This window comes from Chelon labrosus (assembly GCF_963514085.1).
Source record: "Chelon labrosus genome assembly, chromosome: 16".
Taxonomy (NCBI): domain Eukaryota; kingdom Metazoa; phylum Chordata; class Actinopteri; order Mugiliformes; family Mugilidae; genus Chelon; species Chelon labrosus.
In genome coordinates, this window is record NC_140349.1 from 299,208 (window position 1) to 310,341 (window position 11,134).

Sequence of the window (11,134 nt, forward strand, 5' to 3'; positions counted from 1 at the left end):
TCTGCAGGATAATTAGAAGCAAGTGGAAAAAGAAAAGCAGCGCTGGGATTAGAAACTGAATCCCCTCCATCCGTCCATCTGTCTGTCTTCAGGTCTGTTTGTCCTCCTCCTCCTCCTCCTTATCTCGCTGTTTATGAAAAACAACAAATTACAGGATGTGAGGGCTGCAGATGTCTGGGGAAATAAGCTTTTGATTGAGCTTGAGTTAGCGTTCCTGTACGCCTGATTAAACTGTGACGTCTGCATCTTCACTCCTTCAGACCCAGCAGACGATCAGCTGATAGATACGATCTACCTCAGAGGAAGTAACTCTTCATACCAGCATGTGGCAATAGTCTGGATTCATCATCCATACCTAGCTACTGTTAGCTGGGAGGCGAGCAAGTGTCATACAGAGAATCAGCTGGTCAGTGGGTCTCCAGATGTAACTTCTGTTTCTCTTCTCTGATTGGTTTCCTAAGTGTCCAACCAGGTTGATTTATTTGTGGCTGGTGCAGAACACAAACCAGAGTCCCGTCATTGGCACCAGGTATGAACTCTGGGTTTTATACCTGGTAGTTTGGACTCTGATCTCTGGAGGACGGTCACTCTGGGACATCTTGAAGAAGACATGTTTTAAACCTGACTGTCTCCTCTGGAGGATTAATTTACTTTATTTTACAAGAAACACATAAAAGTGGAACACATGTGTCCAGATCTGTTGATCTGCAGTGATCAGAGGGAACAGATTAAAGAGCAGAGCTTCCTCTCTGAGGCTGAAAAGAATGAAATGCATGAAATAAATAAGTGCATGAGCGTTTCCATCTCAGCCCTCGACTGGAGCGACTTTAACGATAAATCAGAGACGAGGAAAGACCAACATCTGCAGAAACACTGCATCAACTCACTGTATCAACTCACTATATCAACCTACTGCATCAACTCACTGTATCAACTCACTGTATCAACTCACTATATCAACTCACTATATCAACTCACTATCAACTCACTGCATCAACTCACTATATCAACCTACTGCATCAACTCACTGTATCAACTCACTGTCAATTCACTGTATCAATTCACTGCATCAACTCACTATATCAACTCACTATCAACTCACTGCATCAACTCACTATATCAACTCACTGTCAACTCACTGCATCAACTCACTATATCAACTCACTGTCAATTCACTGTATCAATTCACTGCATCAACTCACTATATCAACTCACTGTATCAATTCACTGCATCAACTCACTATATCAACTCACTGCATCAACTCACATCATCAACTCACTATATCAACTCACTCCATCAACTCACTGCATCAACTCACTGCATCAACTCACTATATCAACTCACTATATCAACTCACTGCATCAACTGACATCATCAACTCACTGTATCAACTCACATCATCAACTCACTTCATCAATTCACTGTATCAGCTCACTGCATCAACTCACTATATCAACTCACTATCAACTCACTGTATCAACTCACTGCATCAACTCACATCATCAACTCACTATATCAACTCACTCCATCAACTCACTGCATCAACTCACTGCATCAACTCACTATATCAACTCACTATATCAACTCACTGCATCAACTGACATCATCAATTCACTGTATCAACTCACATCATCAACTCACTTCATCAATTCACTGTATCAGCTCACTGCATCAACTCACTATATCAACTCACTATCAACTCACTGTATCAACTCACTGCATCAACTCACGTCAACAACTCACTGCATCAACTCACGTCATCAACTCACATCATCAACTCACTGTATCAGCTCACTGCATCAACTCACTATATCAACTCACTATCAACTCACTGTATCAACTCACTGCATCAACTCACTGTCAATTCACTGTATCAACTCACTGCATCAACTCACTATATCAACTCACTATCAACTCACTGTATCAACTCACTGTATCAACTCACTATCAATTCACTGTATCAACTCACTGCATCAACTCACGTCATCACTCACTGTATCAACTCACTGTATCAACTCACTGTCAATTCACTGTATCAACTCACTCCATCAACTCACTGCATCAACTGACGTCATCAACTGACGTCATCAACTCACTTCATCACTCACATCATCAACTCACTGTATCAACTCACATCATCAACTCACATCATCAATTCACTGTATCAACTCACTGCATCAACTAACTGCATCAACTCACTATATCAACTCACTATATCAACTCACTGCATCAACTCACTGCATCAACTGACATCATCAACTCACTGCATCAACTCACATCATCAACTCACTGCATCAACTCACATCATCAACTCACTTCATCAATTCACTGTATCAACTCACTGCATCAACTTACTGCATCAACTCACTGCTCAACTCACTATATCAACTCACTGCACCAACTCACTGCATCAACTAACTGCATCAACTCACGTCAACAACTCACGTCAACAACTCACTGCATCAACTCACGTCAACAACTCACTGCATCAATTCACGTCATCAACTCACATCATCAACTCACTGCATCAGCTCACATCATCAACTCACTGCATCAACTCACGTCATCAACTCACGTCAACAACTCACTGCATCAACTCACGTCATCAACTCACTGCATCAACTCACATCATCAAAACGTCATCAACTCATTGTATCAACTCACTGCATCAACTCACTGCATCAACTCACGTCAACAACTCACGTCATCAACTCACTGCATCAACTCACGTCATCAATTCATATCATCCACTTCTTTCTCGTCACCTTCTTTCTCCTCCTCCTCCTCCTCTTCTTTTACTTCTTCTTTCTCCTCCTCCTCCTCCTCCTTTTCTTTTACTTCTTCTTTCTCCTCCTCCTCCTTCCCCTCCTCCTCCCTGTCAGTTAATCCAGACTAGTGAAGAGGAGGAGACGACAGATCTGGTTTTCATGTTTAATCCTGGTCTCTACATGGTCAGAGCCGTCAGAGCCATATGGGTTGTTTCTGCTGCCAGGTTCAGCCCTGGGTTGTGTGTGTGTGTGTGTGTGTGGGGGGGGGGGGGGGTAGTAAAAAGACTTACCAGCCGCTAAGACGCCGCTAAGACGCCTGAAGCAGAAGACTTAACACCACCTCCATTTCTAAATATTTACTCTACATTCTCCATGTGCTTTTGTGCTTTATTAGTTAGCTATTAGCTATATTAGCTAGCTATTAGCTATATTAGCTAGCTATTAGTTTTATAAGCTATCTGTTTACTATATTTGTTAGCTATTGGCTATATTAGTTAGCTGTTAGCTATATTAGCTACCTATTAGCTTTATTAGCTATCTGTTGACTATATCAGTTAGTTATTGGCCATATTAGTAGCTATTAGCTATATTAACTATATTAGCTAGCTATTAGCGTTATAAACAGGAAGTTGTTGCTGCTTGGAGAAACTAACTGAATGTGTAGCTGAGATGAATCACGTGAAGTTAAGCTGCTGCAGGACGTCTGAGGAAACAATGGAGGCATTTCTACAGGATTAACATCTCTCTGCTCAGGTTTCCTTCTTTTATTTTTGTTGCCCTGACACGTTTCCAGGTTGTTTTCCTGATTTGAAAACTACTGCACAAAGTTCTGAAACATTAAAAGTTTTCAAAGAGAGAAATTTTATTAGACCAGTTCTAAATGATGATGAATATTAGTTCTACAGTATCGTGGTCTGATTCAGTTAAAGAGTCATCAGATCATCACTTCAAAGAGGAGGTGGAGGAGGAGGTGAGGAGGAAGTGGAGGAGGTGGAGGATGAGGAGGTAGTGGAGGTGGAGGAGGAGGAGGCGGTAGTGGAGGTGGAGGAGGAGGAGGAGGAGGAGGATGTGAGATCAGAGGGCAGAGATGAGGTGGCCCTCATCAGTGAGATGCTGGACAACAAACAGGTTTAACTACAGGTCGTTGACACGTCTGAGCTGCTGACTGTCTGCAGACCAGAGTTAACAGATTTATTTATTTACAGCGTTCACATGACTTCTGCTCCGTCAGCTGATTAAAGGAAGTGATCTTACTAATGTGTGACTCTAAAGGTGAACACATGCAGCTTTAACGTTTTCATTTAATGAATAAATGTTCAGGCTCAGATTTGTTAAAGCTGCAGTTCCTCTACCGTCCACTAGAGGCTCCACCAACATGTCTCCATCCTCAAATTAAAAACACTAGAAACACTAAAAACACTAAAAACACATCCCTGTTTAAATGAGATGAAGGATTGAAGTTATTTAAGACCTGATTGACAGGTAGCTGGCTGTAGATGGTTTGTAGCTGGAGGAAGAAAAGGAAGAATCAAAGGGCAATATATACAAACCCAGTGTAAACTAAAGAGGGAGGAGCCAAAGAATCACCTTTTGAAAGTAAAACAGGAAGTGAGCAAACGAGTGACTAGACTGACCAATAGAAACGGTTCAGAACCCGCTGACAGCTCCAGAGAAAGGTTTTATTTCCAGGAAGTGCAGCTACCACGGTGGCTCTCTGACCTCCTTCTTCTTCTTCAGGTCTTTTTGCAGCCTCTTCATGTTTTGTCCAACATGGCCGACCAGTGGAGTCCAGCATCGTCACAGCAGTGCATCCTGGGAGGTCGTCCTGGGTCGCTCTCAGAGTCTGTGTGATGTTGGCTCAGAGACTCTCTGTCCTCCACCTGGACCAGATCAGTCTGTCAACGGAACCACAACTAAACCAGAACAAGTCCATGTCTCTGTAGAGGACACTGGTTGCCATGGTAACACTCATATAAACAAAGCCGAGCTATCATGATGGTGGATCTGGTGGTAGGATCCAAAATGGTGGACAGTGTTTCCTTCTGTGTTTCAGTTGCATGTCGATCAATTGGATCAGTGGCTCCTATTGGTCCAGATCAGTTCACCTTGGTCCCGCCCACTTCCTGCCTCATCAGCATGGTCTCTGGTCTCCTCCTGTCCTCATTAGTCCTAGAAGACGTCTCCTGTCTTCTCACAGACACAAGCGTCTGATTGGTCGTCTGTCTGTCCAGCGGTGTTCAGATATAAAGTCAGACTGTTCCAGTTACGTTGAAGAAATAAATCTTCATGGCTGACTGTGTGTGTGTGTGTGTGTGTGTGTGTGTGTGTGTGAACATGTGGTCATCAGATGTGTTAAACCATGAATCACTGCAAACGTCTCCAACACTTTGTCTCCAACAGCTTCCTCACATCTGTCACATGCTCCACGTCCAACGTCTCAAACAGGAAGGAACTAAAGCATCTGCTAGCAGAGCGCCTTCAATGTCCTCAGTGTCCTCCGTGTTCATAATGTCCTCAGTGTCCACAGTGTCCACAATATCCTCAGTGTCCACAGTATTCACAGTATTCACAGTGTCCTCAGTGTCCTCCGTGTTCAAAGTGTCCTCAGTGTCTTTAGTGTCCACAGTGTCCACAGTGTCGACAATACCCTCAGTGTCCACAGTATTCACAGTATTCACAGTGTCCTCAGTGTCCTCCGTGTTCATAGTGTCCTCAGTGTCCTCAGTGTCTTTAGTGTCCACAGTGTCCACAATACCCTCAGTATCCACAGTATTCACAGTATTCATAGTGTCCTCAGTGTCTTTACTGTCCACAGTGTATTCACAGTGTCCTCAGTGTCCAGAGGGTGGTTTAAGGTGTTTTAATGTAGACCGTCCTCTGATTCGTCAGGGTCTGTCCTTCACTTAATTCACATCTAAATAAAAACTAAAGCAGAAGCAGTAGTAGTGTGTCCTCCTCCTCTATGTCCTCCTCCATGTCCTCCTCCTCCATGTCCTCCTCCTCCATGTCCTCCTCCATGTCCTCCTCCTCTATGTCCTCCTCCATGTCCTCCTCCATGTCCTCCTCCAGTCCTGAATGTAGAGTCTTAGAAGACGACCCAGATGTCTCCACGTCTCCATGGTCTCTGTCCACATTAATTCCATCATTGGTTCATCTTGTCTTTCTACCTCCATGTCTCCGTCCCTCCTGGAAACTCTTCACCTGATGGTGATTAGTAGAGGTTACCATAGTTACATCGTCAGTCTGGTCTGAGTCCATCACTGTATCATGTGATCATGTGGTCATGTGATCATGTGGTCATGTGGTCATGTGATCATGTGGTGATGTGATCATGTGATCATGTGGTCATGTGGTCATGTGGTCATGTGATCATGTGGTCATGTGGTGATGTGATCATGTGGTCATGTGGTCATGCGGTCATGTGGTCATGTGGTGATGTGATCATGTGGTCATGTGGTCATGTGATCATGTGGTCATGTGGTGATGTGATCATGTGATCATGTGGTCATGTGATCATGAGATCATGTGGTCATGTGGTGATGTGATCATGTGGTCATGTGGTCATGTGGTCATGTGATCATGTGGTCATGTGATCATGAGATCATGTGGTCATGTGGTGATGTGATCATGTGGTCATGTGGTCATGTGATCATGTGGTCATGTGGTGATGTGATCATGTGGTCATGTGGTGATGTGATCATGTGATCATGTGGTCATGTGATCATGTGGTGATGTGATCATGTGATCATGTGGTGATGTGATCATGTGATCATGTGGTGATGTGATCATGTGATCATGTGATCATGTGGTCATGTGATCATGTGATCATGTGGTCATGTGGTCATGTGATCATGTGGTCATGTGGTGATGTGATCATGTGATCATGTGGTCATGTGATCATGTGATCATGTGATCATGTGATCATGTGGTGATGTGATCATGTGATCATGTGGTGATGTGATCATGTGATCATGTGATCACATGATCACATGACCACATGATCACATGATCACATGACCACGTGATCACATGATCATGTGATCATGTGATCATGTGGTGATGTGGTCATGTGATCATGTGGTGATGTGATCATGTGATCATGTGGTCATGTGATCATGTGATCATGTGGTCATGTGGTCATGTGATCATGTGGTCATGTGGTGATGTGATCATGTGATCATGTGGTCATGTGATCATGTGATCATGTGATCATGTCACAGAAGTTTCATCCCTCATCTCTCCCTCATCTCATGTGGTCATGTGGTCATGTGATCATGTGGTCATGTGGTCATGTGGTCATGTGGTCATGTGATCATGTGGTCATGTGATCATGTGATCATGAGGTCATGTGGTCATGTGATCCTGTCACAGAAGTTTCAGTTCAGGAAACATCTGTCACAGCTGGACAAAGACGTCCTGTCACTGTTTCTCTCTGGTCCATCTCATCCCTCATCTCTCCCTCATCTCTCCCTCATCTCTGCCTTATCTCTCCCTCATCTCTCCCTTATCTCTCATCCCTCATCCCTCCCTCATCTCTCCTCCATCTCTCCCTCCCTCATCTCTCTCTCCCTCATCTCTCCCTCACCCCTCCCTCCCTCCCTCATCTCTCCCTCTCTCATCCCTCCCTCATCTCTCCCTCACCCCTCCCTCCCTCCCTCATCTCTCCCTCTCTCATCCCTCCCTCATCTCTCCCTCACCCCTCCCTCCCTCCCTCATCTCTCCCTCTCTCATCCCTCCCTCATCTCTCCCTCACCCCTCCCTCCCTTCCTCCCTCCCTCCCTCCCTCATTTCTCCCTCATCTCTCCCTCATCTCTCATCCCTCATCTCTCCCTCATCTCTCCCTCATCTCTCCCTCATCCCTCCCTCATCTCTCCCTCATCTCTCCCTCATCTCTCCCTCATCTCTCCCTTATCTCTCATCCCTCATCTCTCCCTCATCTCTCATCCCTCATCTCTCCCTCATCTCTCCCTCATCTCTCCCTCATCTCTCATCCCTCATCTCTCATCCCTCATCTCTCCCTCATCTCTCATCCCTCATCTCTCCCTCATCTCTCATCCCTCATCGCTCCCTCATCTCTCCCTCATCTCTCCCTTATCTCTCATCCCTCATCTCTCCCTCATCTCTCATCCCTCATCTCTCCCTCATTTCTCCCTCATCTCTCCCTTATCTCTCATCCCTCATCTCTCCCTCATCTCTCCCTTATCTCTCATCCCTCATCCCTCCCTCATCTCTCCCTCATCTCTCCCTTATCTCTCATCCCTCATCTCTCGTCCCTCATCTCTCCCTCATTTCTCATCCCTCATCCCTCCCTCATCTCTCATCCCTCATCTCTCCCTCATCTCTCCCTTATCTCTCATCCCTCATCTCTCCCTAATCTCTCCCTTATCTCTCCCTCATCTCTCCCTCATCTCTCATCCCTCATCCTCCCTCATCTCTCCCTCATCTCTCCCTTATCTCTCATCCCTCATCTCTCCCTCATCTCTCCCTCATCTCTCATCCCTCATCTCTCCCTCATCTCTCATCCCTCATCGCTCCCTCATCTCTCCCTCATCTCTCCCTTATCTCTCATCCCTCATCTCTCCCTCATCTCTCATCCCTCATCTCTCCCTCATTTCTCCCTCATCTCTCCCTTATCTCTCATCCCTCATCTCTCCCTCATCTCTCCCTTATCTCTCATCCCTCATCCCTCCCTCATCTCTCCCTCATCTCTCCCTTATCTCTCATCCCTCATCTCTCGTCCCTCATCTCTCCCTCATTTCTCATCCCTCATCCCTCCCTCATCTCTCATCCCTCATCTCTCCTCATCTCTCCCTTATCTCTCATCCCTCATCTCTCATCCCTCATCTCTCCCTAATCTCTCCCTTATCTCTCCCTCATCTCTCCCTCATCTCTCATCCCTCATCCCTCCCTCATCTCTCCCTCATCTCTCCCTTATCTCTCATCCCTCATCTCTCCCTCATCTCTCATCCCTCATCTCTCCCTCATCTCTCCCTCATCTCTCCCTCATCTCTCCCTCATCTCTCATCCCTCATCTCTCCCTCATCCCTCCCTCATCCCTCCCTCATCTCTCCCTTTTCTCTCCCTCATCTCTCCCTCATCTCTCCCTCATCCCTCCCTCATCTCTCCCTCATCTCTCCCTCATCTCTCCCTTATCTCTCATCCCTCATCTCTCATCCCTCATCTCTCCCTCATCCCTCCCTCATCTCTCCCTCATCCCTCCCTCATCTCTCCCTCTCTCATCCCTCATCCCTCCCTCAGCTCTCCCTCATCCCTCCCTCATCTCTCCTCCATCTCTCCCTCCCTCATCTCTCCCTCACCCCTCCCTCCCTTCCTCCCTCCCTCCCTCATTTCTCCCTCATCTCTCCCTCCCTCATCTCTCCCTCCCTCAACTCTTCCTCATCTCTCCTCCATCTCTCCCTCCCTCATCTCTCATCCCTTATCTCTCCCTCATCTCTCCCTCATCCCTCCCTCATCTCTCCCTCATCTCTCATCCCTCCCTCATCTCTCCCTCATCTCTCCCTTATCTCTCCCTCATCTCTCCCTCATCCCTCCCTTATCTCTCCTTCATCTCTCCCTCATCTCTCATCCCTCATCTCTCCCTTATCTCCATTATCTCTCCCTCATCTCTCCCTTATCTCTCCCTCATCTCTCCCTCATCTCTCCCTCATCCCTCCCTCATCTCTCGCTCATCTCTCATCCCTCATCTCTCCCTCATCTCTCCCTCATCTCTCCCTTATCTCTCCCTCATCTCTCCCTCATCTCTCCTTCATCTCTCCCTCATCTCTCCCTTATCTCTCATCCCTCATCTCTCGTCCCTCATCTCTCCCTCATCTCTCCTTCATCTCTCCCTCATCTCTCATCCCTCATCTCTCCCTTATCTCCATTATCCCTCCCTCATCTCTCCCTCTCTCATCCCTCATCTCTCCCTCATCCCTCCCTCATCTCTCCCTCTCTCATCCCTCATCCCTCCCTCAGCTCTCCCTCATCCCCCCTCATCTCTCCTCCATCTCTCCCTCCCTCATCTCTCTCTCCCTCATCTCTCCCTCACCCCTCCCTCCCTCCCTCATCTCTCCCTCCCTCATCCCTCCCTCCCTTCCTCATCTCTCCTCCATCTCTCCCTCCCTCATCTCTCCCTCCCTCATCCCTCCCTCATCCCTCCCTCCCTGACTCCAACAATCAGCTGGTTGGTCCATCAGGACTCAGATCTTTTCCTTCTTGTCTTTGACAGTAAACTCATCTTGACTCATTTTGATTTGAAGCTCAGTCACTGATTTATAACCTTGAGTCTGTCTGAAAACAAACCTGACTGACCTTTGACCTTTAGGAAGTGAGACATGTGACTGAATGATCTTTGAACCTGGCTGATGACAGAGTGAATAAAAACATGGAGTGGAACTGCATCAGCTGTTCAGAGCTAATTAACCACCTCCAACATGGCCGCCCGATGGTGCATCACACCTCCTGAAGACCTGCTTCGTTCCTCCTCCTCCTCCTCCTCCTCCTCCTCTCATCTGTGTGTAATTAATGCTAACTGCTCCAGAAGATCTGCCAAATCAATCCGTCCATCTTTACCTCCGTCTCTGTGTCGTCCTCACCCATATGGCCGGGTTGCACTCTCTCTCTCCTCCCTCCATCCCTCCTTCTGCAGAGAGGTGGGGTTTGTTAATAGCCCATATGGCCTCATCATATGCTGCCAATGAATCCTAATGACAGGAGACTGGCAGCCGTTCCCTCGCCTGCCGCCAAGCCACGTTTAATGAAAGCCGACCTGAAACACTGAGCTGCTCTCAGACTCAGATCAAGATCTGATATCGCTGCACGATGAGGATTCACCTCAGCGCTGGACTCGTGTACAGACGTGGGACAAGACTCGGCCTCTACAGACTTCATTAATGTGTTACCTTTAACAGCTTCTGTCTTTGAGTTTTCATTTCATAAAGGTTCAGTGAATCGTTTGACAGCTGTTAGCATTCAGGACAGAAAGGTTGCTGTAGATGCTCTGACTAAACACAGAAACATTAACAGCTCTGTACACAGAGAACAACCTGATCAATATTAACATTTACAAGAAGAAAGCTAGCTTAGTCTGCCTCATCGTTTAGCATGTTTAGCTTAGTTAGCTGCATTAGCTTAATGTAGCTATGTCACATGTAACATTAACAAGCTAGTTCAGTTTGTTTAGCACGTATTTTTTAACAGAACGATTTAATCTACCATGATTAAGTTAGCTTCCTAGCTAACATTAGCCTAGCCTAGTTGTATAGACCGTTCCAGCCACATTAAACCAGAACTCAGTGTGGCTGAGGTCTTGTGGATCTGCAGGGTCACGGATCGATACCACGACTCAGTGAACTACTGAGTCAGC